The sequence below is a fragment of the Haliotis asinina genome, chromosome 4 (assembly GCF_037392515.1).
Source record: "Haliotis asinina isolate JCU_RB_2024 chromosome 4, JCU_Hal_asi_v2, whole genome shotgun sequence".
Lineage (NCBI taxonomy): Eukaryota > Metazoa > Mollusca > Gastropoda > Lepetellida > Haliotidae > Haliotis > Haliotis asinina.
Genome location: NC_090283.1, coordinates 33,510,468 through 33,527,556, shown reverse-complemented (window position 1 = coordinate 33,527,556; position 17,089 = coordinate 33,510,468). Strand labels below are relative to the sequence as shown.

The window sequence follows — 17,089 nt, the reverse complement described above, 5'->3', positions numbered from 1 at the left end:
TGTCGCCTATCGTCCCTCCCGTCCATGCAGTGTCCTCGTTTCAGTTGTCACTGCCAATGGGTTACTACACGATTCATTTCTGCCCCCAGGATGATGATGTCCAGGGTCCTGAGAGTAAAGATAATAAAGAGTTTAGTGTTTGAAAGAGTTGATGTTAATAGATGTATACTTGCCTTCATGGGCTTCTGTCGGTATGGTGGCTGTCGCTCATCGTCCCTCCCGTCCATGCAATGTCCTCGTTTCAGTCGTCACTGCCTTTGGGGGACTTCACGGTCCATTTCTGCCCCCAGGATGATGATGTCCAGGGTCCTGAGAGTAAAGATAATAAAGAGTTTAGTGTTTGAAAGAGTTGATGTTAATAGATATATACTTGCCTTTATGGGCCTCTGTCGGTATAGTGGCTGTAGCCCATCTTCCCTCCCGTCCATGCAGTGTCCTCGTTTCAGTTGTCACTGCCTTTGGGTTACTACACGATCCATTTCTGCCCCCAGGATGATGATGTCCAGGGTCCTGAAAGAAAAAATAATAAAGAGTTTAGTGTTTGAAAGAGTTGATGTTAATAGATATATACTTGCCTTTATGGGCTTCTGTCGGTATGGTGGCAGTCGTCCATCGTCCCTCCCGTCCATGCAGCGTCTTCGTGGCAGTCGTCATTGCCTCTGGGGGACTTCACGGTCCATTTCTGCCCCCAGGATGATGATGTCCAGGGTCCTGACTGTAAAGATAATAAAGAGTTTAGTGTTTGAAAGAGTTGATGTTAATAGATATATACTTGCCTTTATGGGCTTCTGTCGGTATGGTGGCAGTCGTCCCTCGTCCCTCCCGCCCATGCAGCGTCTTCGTGGCAGTCGTCACTGCCTCTGGGGGACTTCACGCTCCATTTCTGCCCCCAGGATGATGATGTCCCGGGTCCTAAGTGTAAAGATAATGTAAAGTTTAGTGTTTGAAAGAGTTGATGTTAATAGATATATACTTGCCTTTATGGGCCTATGTCGGTATGGTGGCAGTCGTCCATCGTCCCTCCCGTCCATGCAGCGTCTTCGTGGCAGTCGTCATTGCCTCTGGGGGACTTCACGGTCCATTTCTGCCCCCAGGATGATGATGTCCAGGGTCCTGACTGTAAAGATAATAAAGAGTTTAGTGTTTGAAAGAGTTGATGTTAATAGATATATACTTGCCTTTATGGGCTTCTGTCGGTATGGTGGCAGTCGTCCCTCGTCCCTCCCGCCCATGCAGCGTCTTCGTGGCAGTCGTCACTGCCTCTGGGGGACTTCACGCTCCATTTCTGCCCCCAGGATGATGATGTCCCGGGTCCTAAGTGTAAAGATAATGTAAAGTTTAGTGTTTGAAAGAGTTGATGTTAATAGATATATACTTGCCTTTATGGGCCTATGTCGGTATGGTGGCAGTCGTCCATCGTCCCTCCCGTCCATGCAGCGTCTTCGTAGCAATCTTCACTGCCTCTGGGGGACTTCACGGTCCATTTCTGCCCCCAGGATGATGATGTCCAGGGTCCTGAGAGTAAAGATAATAAAGATTTTAGTGTTTGAAAGAGTTGATGTTAATAGATATATACTTGCCTTTATGGGCTTCTGTCGGTATGGTGGCAGTCGTCCCTCGTCCCTCCCGTCCATGCAGCGTCTTCGTGGCAGTCGTCACTGCCTCTGGGGGACTTCACTGTCCATTTCTGCCCCCAGGATGATGATGTCCAGGGTCCTGAAAGTAAAGATAATAAAGAGTTTAGTGTTTGAAAGAGTTGATGTTAATAGATATATACTTGCCTTTATGGGCTTCTGTCGGTATGGTGGCAGTCGTCCATCGTCCCTCCCGTCCATGCAGCGTCTTCGTGGCAGTCGTCACTGCCTCTGGGGGACTTCACGCTCCATTTCTGCCCCCAGGATGATGATGTCCAGGGTCCTAAGTGTAAAGATAATGAAAAGTTTAGTGTTTGAAAGAGTTGATGTTAATAGATATATACTTGCCTTTATGGGCCTATGTCGGTTTGGTGGCTGTCGCCCATCGTCCCTCCCGTCCATGCAGTGTCCTCGTTTCAGTTGTCACTGCCTTTGGGGGACTTCACGATCCATTTCTGCCCCGAGGATGATGATGTCCAGGGTCCTGAGAGTAAAGATAATGAAAAGTTTAGTGTTTGAAAGAGTTGAAGTTAGTATATATATACTTGCCTTTATGGGCTTCTGTCGTTGTGATGGCAGTCGCCCATCGTCCCTCCCGTCCATGCAATGTCCTCGTTTCAGTCGTCACTGCCTCTGGGGGACTTCACGGTCCATTTCTGCCCCCAGGATGATGATGTCCAGGGTCCTGAGAGTAAAGATAATGAAGATTTTAGTGTTCGAAAGAGTTGATGTTAATAGATATATACTTGCCTTTATGAACTTTTGTCGGTATGGTGGCAGTTGCCCATTGTCCCTCCCGTATCTCGGAGAAGCAGTGTCCTGATGTTCGAGTAGAAATGGGTGTGGACTGATCAAAACCAAATCCAAAATGTGCCAGAGTTCCTGCGTCTGAAAGAAACGGGTAATGGAATCACATTTTGAACGTATGTAGATTTGTTTAATAACAGTGTGTAAGTGTGGTTTCTGCCGTTTTTAGCAATTTTTTCAACGGGTCGTCATTGACACTCTTTAGGAATGTAAACAAAGTACTCATGTTCCCTCAATCACAAGCGAGTACTTGCGTGGGTTCGAGGAATATATTTGTGTAAATGGTAGACATACATAATTCAATCATAAATATCATGGCACTGCACAGACACAATGTAACCATGTTATTTATAACACTTTCAGGATTTACAACTCATTTGTATATGATTTACAAATCCCTTTAGATAAATCATATTACCCTTTATACAAAGATCATGCACATAGATACATTACCTCCTCAAAGGGACGCAGGCTGGATTAACATACTATATAAATTTATGATATAACTTATGGAACACTAGCATGTACAGATTATGTTATACACTTCCAGAAATAATATGCATACATGATATATAAGATGCTTCTAACCCCTGTTTACACATACAAAATGTACATTTATATTCTGTGCAATACACTTTGTCTATACCACTATGAAGCACACAGGTAAGTTGAATAAACACTACCATACAGCATAATGCATTACTTACTAAAATACTACATTTATAACAAGGCTTAAAATGAAGGTAAGAGTTCCGCCCGTACCCCAGCCCACCCCCACACCCCTCCCAAAACATGTAAATTATACACCTCTAGTGTCCTCCAGAGTAAATGGAGCCAGTGCCCTCTAGGATTTGAATAAAAATGTCTCTCTCGGCAATACAGTGATACATATATTCGGCTAGATGTAGAGCAAAGTATTGTCGCCGAGTGTGTGATGTCGGTAGTTGCCTTTTGATGCATCACCGCCGGTTTTCGATCAGGTTTGTACAGGCACCGGTGGTGGGGTTTGGTACTAAATACAAACAAGTATTACTGGAAATGGCGGATCATTTGCAAATTATTCGCACGCATATACTCTACTGCATACACTAACCTTAAAATATTGAATATTACCCCCAAACTTCTAAATCCCCACTAAACGCTTTAACCCCCCAAACATTTATACCATCGCCCCTTTTTAGAATATTAGATCGGGGAATAAATCCCCGGGACCGCAGTTCTTACTAAAAACAGAGGAGGGTACGGGTGGAACTCTTTCCAAAATGCATAATGTTCAATCTTAGATTCCAGATAAAGTAATACATGAGCTTACCCTATCTTCCCTGGCGCAGAACATGTGCTCACTGACAGAAGGGAGAAATAGTCTGCTGATGAGCCAAACGTTTGAAGTTCGACCTCACATGACTGAAACGATCACGTGACCCCCGAGAACAATAAAACCCCAATCACAGGCCAAGCCCATGACTGCCCAAGTAACAATACCCAGGAACCTATATACAATAAAGAGGCTAAACTAACCAAGTGCTGGAGTTAACACAGGTATTTAAGGAAATTAAATGTTACATGCTTAGGTTTAAGTCATGAAATATTTAGGTTTAAGTTATTAATTTACTTCATACAAGTTTAATATGATGATGATTTAAAATCTAACAATATACTACTTACAAACATACTGCTACACGAATGCGAAAAGCCTATGCTGGATTGTAAAAATAAACCTGTAACAGGGTGTCTTGGTCGTCCGTTGCCCTCGGAATTCGTCACGTAGCCCTTGAAACCTGGTTGAGAAAGTAAGTGCATGATTTGGAAAGCTATGGGTAGTTTTATGCTGTTTGTGTTTCTCTGTGATCTCTAATGCCTTGCTAATCAGTATCCATGCTCTGATAGTAAGACAAGAGCGCGAGGGGAGTGGAACAATGGTGACCAATCAGTGCCCCGTGTACTCCTGAAACATGCTATTGTCAATCAGACAATCAGTGCACCAACTTCATTGTCCGCCAGTCAATATGAACACACTATATGTGAAGAGGAAAATAAGAAAAGGACGTTGTAGATTTGGACGGAAAGTGAACAGTCTATGTACCGTCCATGCGACTAACCACGAACGCTTACAAAACAAAACCAGTAATAGTTCCAACTGTTTACTCAATGCTGTCTTCTGGAATGTTTTCAAAACAAAAATCAACAGATATAGCTGACTTGCTTATGGAATATGACATTGATGTTTTATTCTTAACTGAAACTTAGGTCCAAGAGGCAGGGAATGAAGCAATATATAGCTGAAATGACACCACCAGGATTCCCTCATGTGCATGTCCCTGGAGAAGGAAGAGGAGATTGAGTCACAAGGACTGTCTTGTTGAGCGAATCGAACCAAAGGCATCCTTTTCCTCATTTGAAAACTTGGAAGCAACGTTTCATCCTTTGATTATAAGATTTAAGGTTGTTTATATACAGGCCGATACCTTCATCTAAAAATACACTTTGTGTTTTGATGCTGCATCCCACACAAGAACTGTAGATGTTTTACTTGTTTATGTTGCCATATCGTTGATTGATGTTTATGTTTGTGATAACAAAGCAAAAGAACCGGACAGGTAACTCTATAAACTTTACGAATCATTTGTCTTGTGGGCTGTGTGGCCCATTCTACAAATAATCACCTTAAAATACATACCTAGATATCAGAACTGCTCTTGTTATGTTGAAGTGATTCTTTAACGTTCGGTTAAAAATAATAAGGAATCAGCCACAGATATGGGATCGTTTTCCGGAAATTCAATATAAAAGGAAATCGCCTTAAATGATTTATACCATGTTTACACATCGGAGAGTAACGCAGTTTATGTCACGTGACTACTGACCAACCCTCCAAACTCTGTTTCTACATTTTGGGAGATAGCCTAGTGGTTGGTATAGCGTGTAAAGCCCATTTCTGATGATATTTCTGAATTTGCTTAAAACCCCTGTAAATCCATACTCACCTACTTCCATCTGTCCAATCATACTGTACGTTTTAAATAACTGGTGATGTTTTTCTAGTCAATACCTTAGTCAGTATTCCTTAGTCAAGTTTAAAGTTTGAAGGCCGAAAGTTGAGGTTAACACTATTTCTGGTGGGTGTCGGCATTTGAATCCCGAATCTGAGCATTCTCTTCAGAATCCCGACTCTGAAATTTATTTTTAGATTCGAAATTCGAATCTGAAGTCAAAGTTGAGGATGAAACATGGAAAAATGTATGTTTGGGTGTTCACGTTCTTACGGTACCCAGGTTTACTAGTGTCATAGAAATAAATATACTTGCATGCATGCATGCATACATACATACATACATACATACATACATACATACATACATACATACATACATACATACATACATACATACATACATACATACATACATACATACATACATACATACATACATACATACATACATACATACATACATACATACATACATACATACATACATACACACATACATACATACACACATACATACATACCAATATGCTGGTGTGTCTGTTGTTGACCATATTGTATCCTATTTCTAATGCCATTGTATCATTTGAGTGTGTATCAAATACATTTAGTGTTGGTAATGTTCTACCAATTTACAAGGAAAATTGTAAGAGCAAGCATGAACTGCGCAGCTACAAGGGTGTCACTTTTACCCCTGTTCTCTCAAAACCTTTTGTAAGACTACTGCTTAAAAGAATGGAAACATGGACGAAAGCTGAAACGGCAGCGCTTACGCTAACTGAGAGTATTGCCAACTATGTCACCACTTTATTGTGCCTTCCTTGATAATGAGACAGCGTTTGACAAAGTCTGGGTAAATGGACTTCTCTATAAGCTTTACAATTTCGGAATTTGAGGAAAACACCTACTCCTGTCACTCCTGTCACTCCTACCTGTATCCACCGTAACTCTCACTACAAACCTCTCATTCCTACCTCTGTCCACCTTTCCTCCCACTACACACCTGTCACTCATACCTGTATCCAGCGTACCTCCCACTACACACCTGTCACTCCTACCTATATCCACCTCTCCTTCTACAACACACTCTGTCACTTCTACCTGAGTCTCCCTCTCATCCTACCACACAGTCACTCCAACCTGTATCTACCTCCCCTCCCGCCACACACCTATCACTTCTACCTGTATCCACCTCTCCTCGTACTACACAATCTCTTAGTCCTACCTGTGTCGACCTCTCCTCCCGCCACACACCGGTGACATTACCTGTATCCTCCTCTTCTCCAACTACACACCGGTGACTCCCACCTGTATCCACCTCTCCTCCTACTACACACTTGTCAATTGCAAATGGATCCACCTCTCCTCCTACTACACTCTCTGTCACTGCTACCTGTGTCTACCTCTCCTCCTGCTACACACCTGCCTTTCACACCTGCATATACCTCTTCTTCCGCCACACGACTCTCACTTCTACCTGTATCCACTACTCCTCCCTCTACACAGTTGTCACTCCAACCTGTATCCACCTCTCCTCCCACTACACATCGGTGACTACTACCTGTATCCACCTCTCTTCCTACTCCACACTTGTCACTTGCACCTGTATCCACCTCTCCTCCTACTACACTCTCTGTCCCTCCTACCAGTGTCTACCTCTCCTTCCGCCACACGATTGTCACTTCCAAATGTACCCACCTCTGATCCCTCTACACAGTTGTCAGTCCAACCTGTATCCACCTCTCCTCCCACTACACACCGGTGACTCCTATCTGTATCCACCTATCCTCCAACTACACACCAGTCAATCCTACCTGTATCTACCTCTCCTCCCAGCACACTACTGTCACTTCTACCTGTATCCACCTCTCCCCGCTCTACATACCTGTCACTACTTTTCCTCACACTACGCACCTGTCACTTATATCTGTATATAGCGTACCTCCCACTACACACCTTTCACTCCTACCTATATCCACCTCTCCTCTTACTACACACTCTGTCACTCCTACCTGTATCCAACTCTCCTCACACTACACACTTGTCACTCCTATCTGTATTCACCTCTGCTCCCACTACACACTCTGTCACTCCTATCTTTATCAACCTCTCCTCCCACTTCATACCTGTCCCTCATACCTGTATCTACGTCTAGTCCTTCTACAAACTCTCACTCCTACCTGTATCCAAGTCTCCTCCTACTACACAGCTGTCTGTATACAACTCTCCTCCCACTACACAGTTGTCATTCCTACAATTATCCATCTCTCCTCATGCCACACGATTGTCACTTCCAACTGTATACACCTCTCCTCGCACTACACAGTTGTCACTGCAACCTGTATCCACCTCTCCTCATGCTACACCCTGGTGACTTTTACCTGTAATAACCTCTCCTCCCACTACACACCTCTCATTCCTACCTGTATCCACCTCTCCTCCTACTACATACTTGTCACTTGCACCTGTATCCACCTCTCCTTCTACTACACATTTTCTTACTCCTAAACGTGTCTACCTCTCCTTCCGTCACACACGTGTCACTTCTACTACTATCCATTTCTAATCCCACTACACACTAGTGACTCTTACCTGTATTAAACTCTCCTTCCACTACACACCGGTGACTTCCACCTGTATATACCTCTGCTCCTACTACACACTCTGTCACTCCTACCTGCATTTACCTCTGCACACAGCACAAAGTCACTCCAACCTGTATCTACCTCTCCTTCTGCCACACACCTATCACTTCTACCTGTATCCACCTCTCCTCCCAGTACATACCTGTCACTTCTAAAGGTATCCACCTCTGCTCCCACTACACACCTGTCACTCCTACCTGTATCTACCTCTCCTCCCACCACACACCTATCACTTCTACCTGTCTCCACCTCTCCTCCCACTACACACCTTTCACTTCTAAGTGTATCCGCCTCTCCTCCCACTACAAACTTGTCATTTCTACCTGTATCCAACTCTTCTCCTACTACACAATCTGTCACTCCTACCTGTGTCTACCTCTCCTCCAGCTACACACCTGTCATTTCTACCAGTATCCACCTCTTCTCCCACTACACACCGGAGACTCCTACCTGTATCCTCCTCTCCTCCCATTACACACCGGTGACTCCTACCTGTATCCACCTCTAATCCTACTAATCCACCTTTCCTCCCAGTACATACCTGTCACTTCTAAACGTATCCACCTCTCCTCCCACTACACACCTGTCACTCCTACCTGTATCTATCTCTCCTCCCGCCACACGACTGTCACTTCTACCTGTATCCACCTTTCTTACTACTACACACCGGTGACATTACCTGTATCCTCCTCTCCTCCCACTACACACCGTTGACTGCTACCTGTATCAACCTCCCCTCCCACTACACACTTGTCACTTGCACCTGTATCCACCTCTCCTTCTACTACACATTTTCTTACTCCTACCTGTGTCTACCTCTCCTTCCGCCACACACGTGTCACCTCTACTAGTATCCATCTCTAATACCACTACACACCGGTGACTCCTACCTGTATCCTCCTCTCCTCCCACTACACACTAGTGACTCCTACCTGCATTAACCTCTCCTCCCACTACACACCGGTGACTTCCACCTGTATCAACCTCTCCTCCTACTACACACTCTGTCACTCCTACCTGCATTTACCTCTGCACACAACACAAAGTCACTCCAACCTGTATCTACCTCTCCTCCTGCCACACACCTATCACTTCTACCTGTATCCACCTCTCCTCCCAGTACATACCTGTCACTTCTAAACGTATCCACCTCTCCTCCCACTACGCACCTGTCACTCCTACTTGTATCTACCTCTCCTCCCGCCACACGTTTGTCACTTCTACCTGTATCCACCTCTTCTTTCTCTACACAGTTGTCACTCCTATTTGTATCCACCTCTCCTCCTACTATACACTTGTCACTTGCACCTGTATCCACCTCTCCTCCTTGTACACAATCTGTCACTCCTACCTGTATCTACCTCTCCTCCCACCACACACATATCACTTCTACCTGTCTCCACCTCTCCTGACACTACACATCTTTCACTTCTAAGTGTATCCGCCTCTCTTCCCACTACAAACTTGTCATTTCTACCTGTACCCACCTCTTCTCCTACTAGACAACCTGCTACTCCTACCTGTGTCTACCTCTCCTTCCGCCACACACGTGTCACTTCTACTAGTATCCATCTCTAATCCCACTACAGACCGGAGACTCCTACCTGTATCCTCCTCTCCTCCCACTACACAATAGTGACTCCTACCTGTATTAACCTCTCCTCCCACTACACACCGGTGACTTCCACTTGTATCAACCTCTCCTCCTACTACACACTCTGTCACTCCTACCTGCATTTACCTCTGCACACAACACAAAGTCACTCCAACCTGAATCTACCTCTCCTCCTGCCACACACCTATCACGTCTAGCTGTATCCACCTCTCCTCCCAGTACATACCTGTCACTTCTAAACGTATCCACCTCTCCTCCCACTACACACCTGTCACTCCTACTTGTATCTACCTCTCCTCCCGCCACACGTTTGTCACTTCTACCTGTATCCACCTCTTCTTTCTCTACACAGTTGTCACTCCTACTTGTATCCACATCTCCTCCCACTATACACTTGTCACTTGCACCTGTATCCACCTCTCCTCCTTGTACACAATCTGTCACTCCTACCTGCGTCTACCTCTCCTCCCACCACACACCTATCACTTCTACCTGTCTCCACCTCTCCTGACACTACACATCTTTCACTTCTAAGTGTATCCGCCTCTCTTCCCACTACAAACTTGTCATTTCTACCTGTACCCACCTCTTCTCCTACTACACAATCTGCCACTCCTACCTGTGTCTACCTCTCCTCCCGCCACACACCTGTCATTTCTACCAGTATCCACCTCTCCTCCCTCTACAGACCGGAGACTCCTACCTGTATCCTCCTCTCCTTCCACTACACACCGGTGACTCCTACCTCTATCCACCTCTCCTCCTACTACACACTCTGTCACTTCTACCTGTGTCTCCCTCTCCTCCTACCACACAGTCACTCCAACCTGTATCTACCTCCCCTCCCGCCACACACCTATCACTTCTACCTGTATCCACCTCTCCTCGTACTACACAATCTGTTAATCCTACCTGTGTCTACCTCTCCTCCCGCTACACACCGGTGACATTACCTGCATCCTCCTCTTCTCCCACTGCACACCGGTGACTCCCACCTGTATCCACCTCTCCTCCTACTACACACTTGTCAATTGCAAATGTATCCACCTCTCCTCCTACTACACTCTCTGTCCCTCCTACCAGTGTCTACCTCTCATACTGCCACACACCTGCCTTTCACACCTGTATATACCTCTTCTTCCCGCCACACGACTCTCACTTCTACCTGTATCCACTACTCCTCCCTCTACACAGTTGTCACTCCTACATCTATCCACCTCTCCTCCCACTACACAGTTGTCACTCCCACAATTATCCATCTATCCTCCTGCCACACGATTGTCACTTCCATCTGTATCCACCTCTCCTCGCTCTACACAGTTGTCACTTCAACCTGTATCCACCTCTCCTCATGCTACACCCTGGTGACTCCTACCTGTATCCACCTCTCCTCCCACTACACACCTGTCACTCCTACCTGTATCCACCTCCCCTCCAGCCACACACCTATGACTTCAATCTGTATCCACCTTTCTTTCTACTACACACCGTTGACTCCTACCTGTATCCTCCTCTCCTCCCACTACACACTGTTGACTCCTACCTGTATCAACCTCCACTCCCACTACACACAGGTAACTCCTAGTTGTATCCACCTCTAATTCTACTACACACTTGTCACTTGCACCTGTATCCACCTCTCCTTCTACTACACAATTAGTCTCCTACTATTACACACCTGTCACTCCTACCTGTACCACCTCCCTCCCTACTACACACCTGTCACTCTTACCTTTAGCACGCTTGTCTTCTCCCACTACACATCGGTAACTCCCACCTCTATCGGTAATTCCCTCTCCTGTTACACCCGTCTTCCTGCCACCTTTCCCTTCACCTGCACTCCCTGCTACTACCCATTCCCCAACCCCCAACTCCCATCCCCCTCTTATCTAGACCCGACCCATGACAGTTTTCCTCCCTATCCCTCTCCATCCTCTTTACCCCTTATGATACAGCGTATCATCCTGATGTATGTCCTTTTAATATCTGTATTCAAATTGTAAGATATTGTCTGAGATATTTTTTCATAATTCAATGTTGTTTTCAAGTAGTCACAACGAGTGGTCAGTCGTTATCATGTGATACAACGTGACTGCCGGTGTTTTACTGCAATTCTTCTCTGTTCAAATTTGGGTGCGGAATTAGAGACCAGGTAATTCGCGGAGTCATTCTGCCATTCTTGATAAACTATTCCTATTATTGAATTGAAGATATGTTGTGGAGTGCAATATTCTCGCTGGAATAGAGACAGTGACATTATTTGTTTCAGAATGGACTCCTTCCCCAAGTGTTCTGTCTGCCAGCAACAATTTACTCTGGAAGACCCTGCCCCCTACCTACTGCCCTCTCTTCATGCTGTGTGTGAAACATGTGTGACATCTGCAGCTGCTGGTGTCAGATCATGCTCCACATGTCAGAGAAAGGTCAACCTCATAGACACAAACCTCCAGAAGAATGTAGTGAGACAGAGGGAAATACTTTACCTGACAGCCAAACATTGCCCTACAGAGCTTCTCTGTACACATGAAGATGACGGCAACCAGGCTGTGTGTTGGTGTCAGGGGTGTGAGGAGTTACTCTGTGAATACTGCCAGAACATGCGTAATAGTTTTAAAGCTACCAGACGACATGTGGAAACCATCGTGGACGCAGCACCGGGAATACTAAACCCATCTGCAAACTTCACAATCCTTATCCTCTCGATTATTTTAACAAAACTTGCAACATTTTAATCTGTTACAAATGAAGACTTGCCGACCATGCTGAGCACAACGTTGGTGATGTAGGTGTGGCTGATAGAGGACGGATAGAACAGCATGAGAAGAGTATGTGTGCATATCATACTTCTCATAAGGCACTTGTGAAGAATATCAGCAAGGTCATAAATGACACCAAGAAGACCAGCAGTGATCTGAAAGAGGCCATCCACCACGCTTTCCATTCTCTGAGGACACAAAGAGAAGGAACTGATCATAGAGCTTGAGAATCAGACGAAGCAGGCACTGTCAAATCTGCACACCGAGCAGGATACCTCTGAAGGCGAGAGTGAACGATGCAAGTGGATCTCAGACTATATCAAGACCGTTCTCAGATAGGCTTCAAACTTGGACTTTCTCACACTGGAGAGTTCAATACAAGGCACAACGAAGATGCAACTCGGATCACTTCCACCAGAGAGGCACAGGACACCTGCAGCCAAATTCAACACGAGGGGACTGGATAAATTGAAATCCGACATCTCTATCTTCAGGTCTGTCAGTGGACATGGCTCAGCATCTGATAAACCGACACTTACAGGTGGTTACTTCTTACTTTAACAATGGGTATTAATATTTACTGTAATACCGATATAGCTTTGTCAAAAATGAACAAAGTTTGAAACATTGTTTTACATTTTCCTATTACATAATGCCACCTTAAGATGGCATATGGACGCTGTATTTCGACATTTCCAACGATAATTCGGTGAAACATTAAATCAGTTGAGGAAACATTTGCTAGTCGTCATGACATAGAAAGCTTGAATAATGAGCAGCTGTGGGTTATCTTACAGACAATTGTACACAGACCCCAGAGGTCCATATAATTGACACGAAGAAAGCACACAAGCAGGTAAGTACTTGTTAGTCTGTAGGCATGCGTATATACGTCGCGTTGTTGATTAGGTAAGTACCATCAACACTTTACGATGTACGTATAATGTTCGCATGTTCGCAATGTCTGTAAACTGTGCTTGTATATTAGAGCTGAAACATACCAACTGTAAATCTAAGATCGCGACATTGAATTCTCTCGTTTCAAGGTGAAGCCCCCGGAGGCTGCCAACGATTCAACACCACTACCACAGTTTGGTATGGCTATTTTTCATTACCTTGAAAACAATTATGAAATTGAAAAGAACAAGACTGTTTACATCTCTCTCTTCTCATGCTATGTTATCACAATAGATACATAGCTATTCTGATATATATCAGAAACACATTCCCAAACATCCTTATGAATCCAAATATTAACGAATGGTCACAGGTTAACAACATTAGCAAATACATATCCAGGAAATCAGCATTTGGATTTTGTACAACATGTTATCCTGGTATTGTGATATGTGTACACATAATGGACAAGGATTATTAATACCCGACAGCAGTTACATTTTGTGTTTAATCTTCACTATGAAATAGACCCTGATGTGTCGTGTAAATGGTGTGCTAAGATGGAGTACCTCCCAAGTCCTGAACATCGAAGATGCTCTTTATTTCTTCATGCCTGTAAGCAGTGTTGGTTTTGTTCTTTAATCCTGGAAACAGTTTACAGATGCGGAGAGCAAAACCTACAGTCTGGAAACAGGACTAGGGACCACGTTGACATTGCTATGTGAGTAAAGTCAGTTTCGTCATTGGTGACGTTACACTACTGATGTGCGCCCTTCTCAAACAGGGTAGGTTACTGGCTCTGCCCTAGCGTGCAACCACGGGGATGTTATACAGGACGCGGATGAAATATTTTCACAATGGGTGCTTTCAGTGTCACTGAAATCCATTATGGGTCCTGTTTTAGTGCCGGACATTTTCTTATCAAAGACATGGGACTGCTTATAATGTATGTATGTCTTCCATCTTCTGACCACACGATAAGGAATTAAATTTAGACTCATCAAAGCATGGGCTCCTGTGGGAGGGGGGGGGGGGGGGGCAGCGAGGAGCGTCATGTCCAAGGCTAAAGATCCAGCGTGCTTGTGGTGTCAGGAAGGTGTCCACCTGTGATCGGCTGTATACACCTTGTGCGCAGACTCTTCCAGTTTTCTCACAACCCCTAGTGTACAATACACAACAATGTGCACTTAAAAGGACCCACCAATACGTTGGTATATGACCAGATGGTGGCCACATGAAAACGTGCAGGTACAGCAACGTGCAGTAAATTTATACAAAGTACTGTTACTATGTGTCCCAATCCACCCAGCTGTAAATGGGTACCTCATATGGATGGGAAAGCCGCAATAACTTGGTGTGGTTAATAGCCGCAAGAATGGTATGGTCCCCAGGGAGATGAGACTGATAATCAATTCATGGTCGAAGTTAACTTTTCTTAATAAGGGAGGAACTATCAAACTTAAAGAAATTTCATGTCAGTACTTGGATGCATAAAAATAAATCGGTGGTGGGGTGGGGGGTGCAACTGAAAAACGCATGTACCAGTTGCATGAATATGTGAGTTATATTACTAATAAATAATACTTTGTTTCATTATTTCTGTTAACAGCATTAACGGATTGTTATCTTATTATGTGTATTTATATTGTGTGATTTTGTGAGTTTTTCCTTATATCAAGCAGAGAGATATGATGTTTAGTGAGACATGATCTTCAATTACTTGAATGTCTAATATGTAAAAATGGCTGGCGACATTGAGAGTCCTCCCGGCAAAATTGTATATTTTTGAGAAACTTTGTAATAAACTTTGTAAATATATACGAATATGATCAATTTGAAAACTGTCAACTGTTAAAATATTTAGTGTTGGAATTATCAATAGTGTTGGAATGAGAAATAATCATATTCACTAGTCAATACACATAACGCGACAACCTGTCCCGCCCAGTGAGTGTGTTCAGACTGTGGTCAGTGATTGAAGCGGACGTAGAAGTTACCTGTCGATACAGTGTCTGTTGAACACTCAGATGTAAAAATATCCTCAAACAACTACCTTGTCGGTCTTATTGTTCACTAAATTGTATAAGATGAGTTTAGAATACAAACAATGATAGTTTTATCATGATATGAAGTTTATACAAATGTGTTTTCAGTCGGCAAGCGTCTATTTCTGACTACAGACAGCGAACCAGCTCAACCAACAATTTCTGACAAAATGTTTTATACAGTGTTTATTTCATAGCCAGTCAGTGTAAAATTGCATTAAAAACATTTAGAATACCCACACAAATATTTTCACAACATTATAATATCTATTTATATTGCAGTTATGACACAGTTCTCACTCAGGTGAAAATTGCAGCCGATATTCAGTGCACTGTTTTGTAAACATTGAAACGAGGTTGACAATAAAATGTCTAATTTGTTGTCTGAAGTCGGGAAATTTGTTAAACTGTAAACAAAATGTATATTTCCAGGTACTCAACTACAAATGGAAGCTGCTCGAGCCAACAGAGACTGGTGCCACGTAACTACAGACGGTCAACTGGTCAACTCGCCGCCCGCCACACAACACAGACACAGCGGCAGGTTACGGAAATATCTGGGTACATGTGCCTCCACCTCCATCCCCCTTCCTCCATTCCCCTCTACTGCCACCCCTGCCCCGCACACAGTACTGGGAGACACACTCTAGGGTTGGTGTGGTGGATAGAGGATTGTGGCCTCTTGTCCTGGAGGTGGGTGTGGTGGGGGAGAGTCAGGTGGACAGTGAGAGGTATGTTTGTCTACAGCACCGCTCCTGGTGTGTCGGTGTATGGAGATGTGACACACACCGGGGGAGTCTCTGTACCAGGGTGTGGCAGCTGGGGGAGGAGGGGAAGTGTTACAGTAACACAATGTCTGACACACTCGGCACACAGGCCACTCTCCACTATGGCGTTGTGCTGGATGAGGGGAGGGGGAGACTCTCCTTCATCGACATGGACAGAGAGGTTGTTTTAGCCAAAGTGGATGTTGAGTGGAGGGAGTCTCTTCTTCCCGTGTTTCTTGCTGGGCTGCCAGATGACTACACAGTCAACATGAAGGTGATAAGTGGGGCAGATATCACCATGACTGACACCAAGAAGTCACTTATCTATGACGCCTTGAATTAGACAATAAAATAAATATGACATTGTGTAAACATGTTAGTGTGATTTATTTATTTAAACTGTCAAATGTAATTGTAGTGATTAAGGCTGACGTATAAATTGTCTGTGTATGTGTTGTTGTAACGAGGTCAGCTAAATCTGTTGTTTTTCTACTTGACTGGATTCTGTGGGATGTTACAAACATTTTCCATGCACACATGACTATTGGTATGATTATTATTCTGCAGTAGTTGACTAGTTTATCATACATTTCATACATGTCTGGGAAATGGCACAACAAATAACTGATTCCACAAGTTCATCAAAAGTTTTTCAAATCATGAATTTATTACCATATTTAGTTTCTACTCTGTAATGTAAATGTTTTAAATCCCCACATGAACTGTTGTGGTGAAATTATTGTAGTTGTGAATCCACACACGTCACATTTGATGTCAGTGAAGAGATGTGGTGAAAGTGATTGAAGCGGACACAGAATGTCCTCGTGTACTTGGCGAGACGCATATTCAGAAACACAATCAAGTTCACAGAATCTTTTGTTTCTCTAATTAGCTGGGTTTTGTTGTTAGTAAGAAGTGTTTTAAATCCACACGT

General features: G+C 44.0%; 1 pseudogene; it reads left to right on the top strand.

Moving 5' to 3' along the window:
• Positions 1–11,960: 11,960 nt before the first annotated feature.
• LOC137282067 (uncharacterized) lies at positions 11,961–16,568 on the top strand (annotated as a pseudogene).
• The last annotated feature ends 521 nt before the right edge of the window (positions 16,569–17,089 follow it).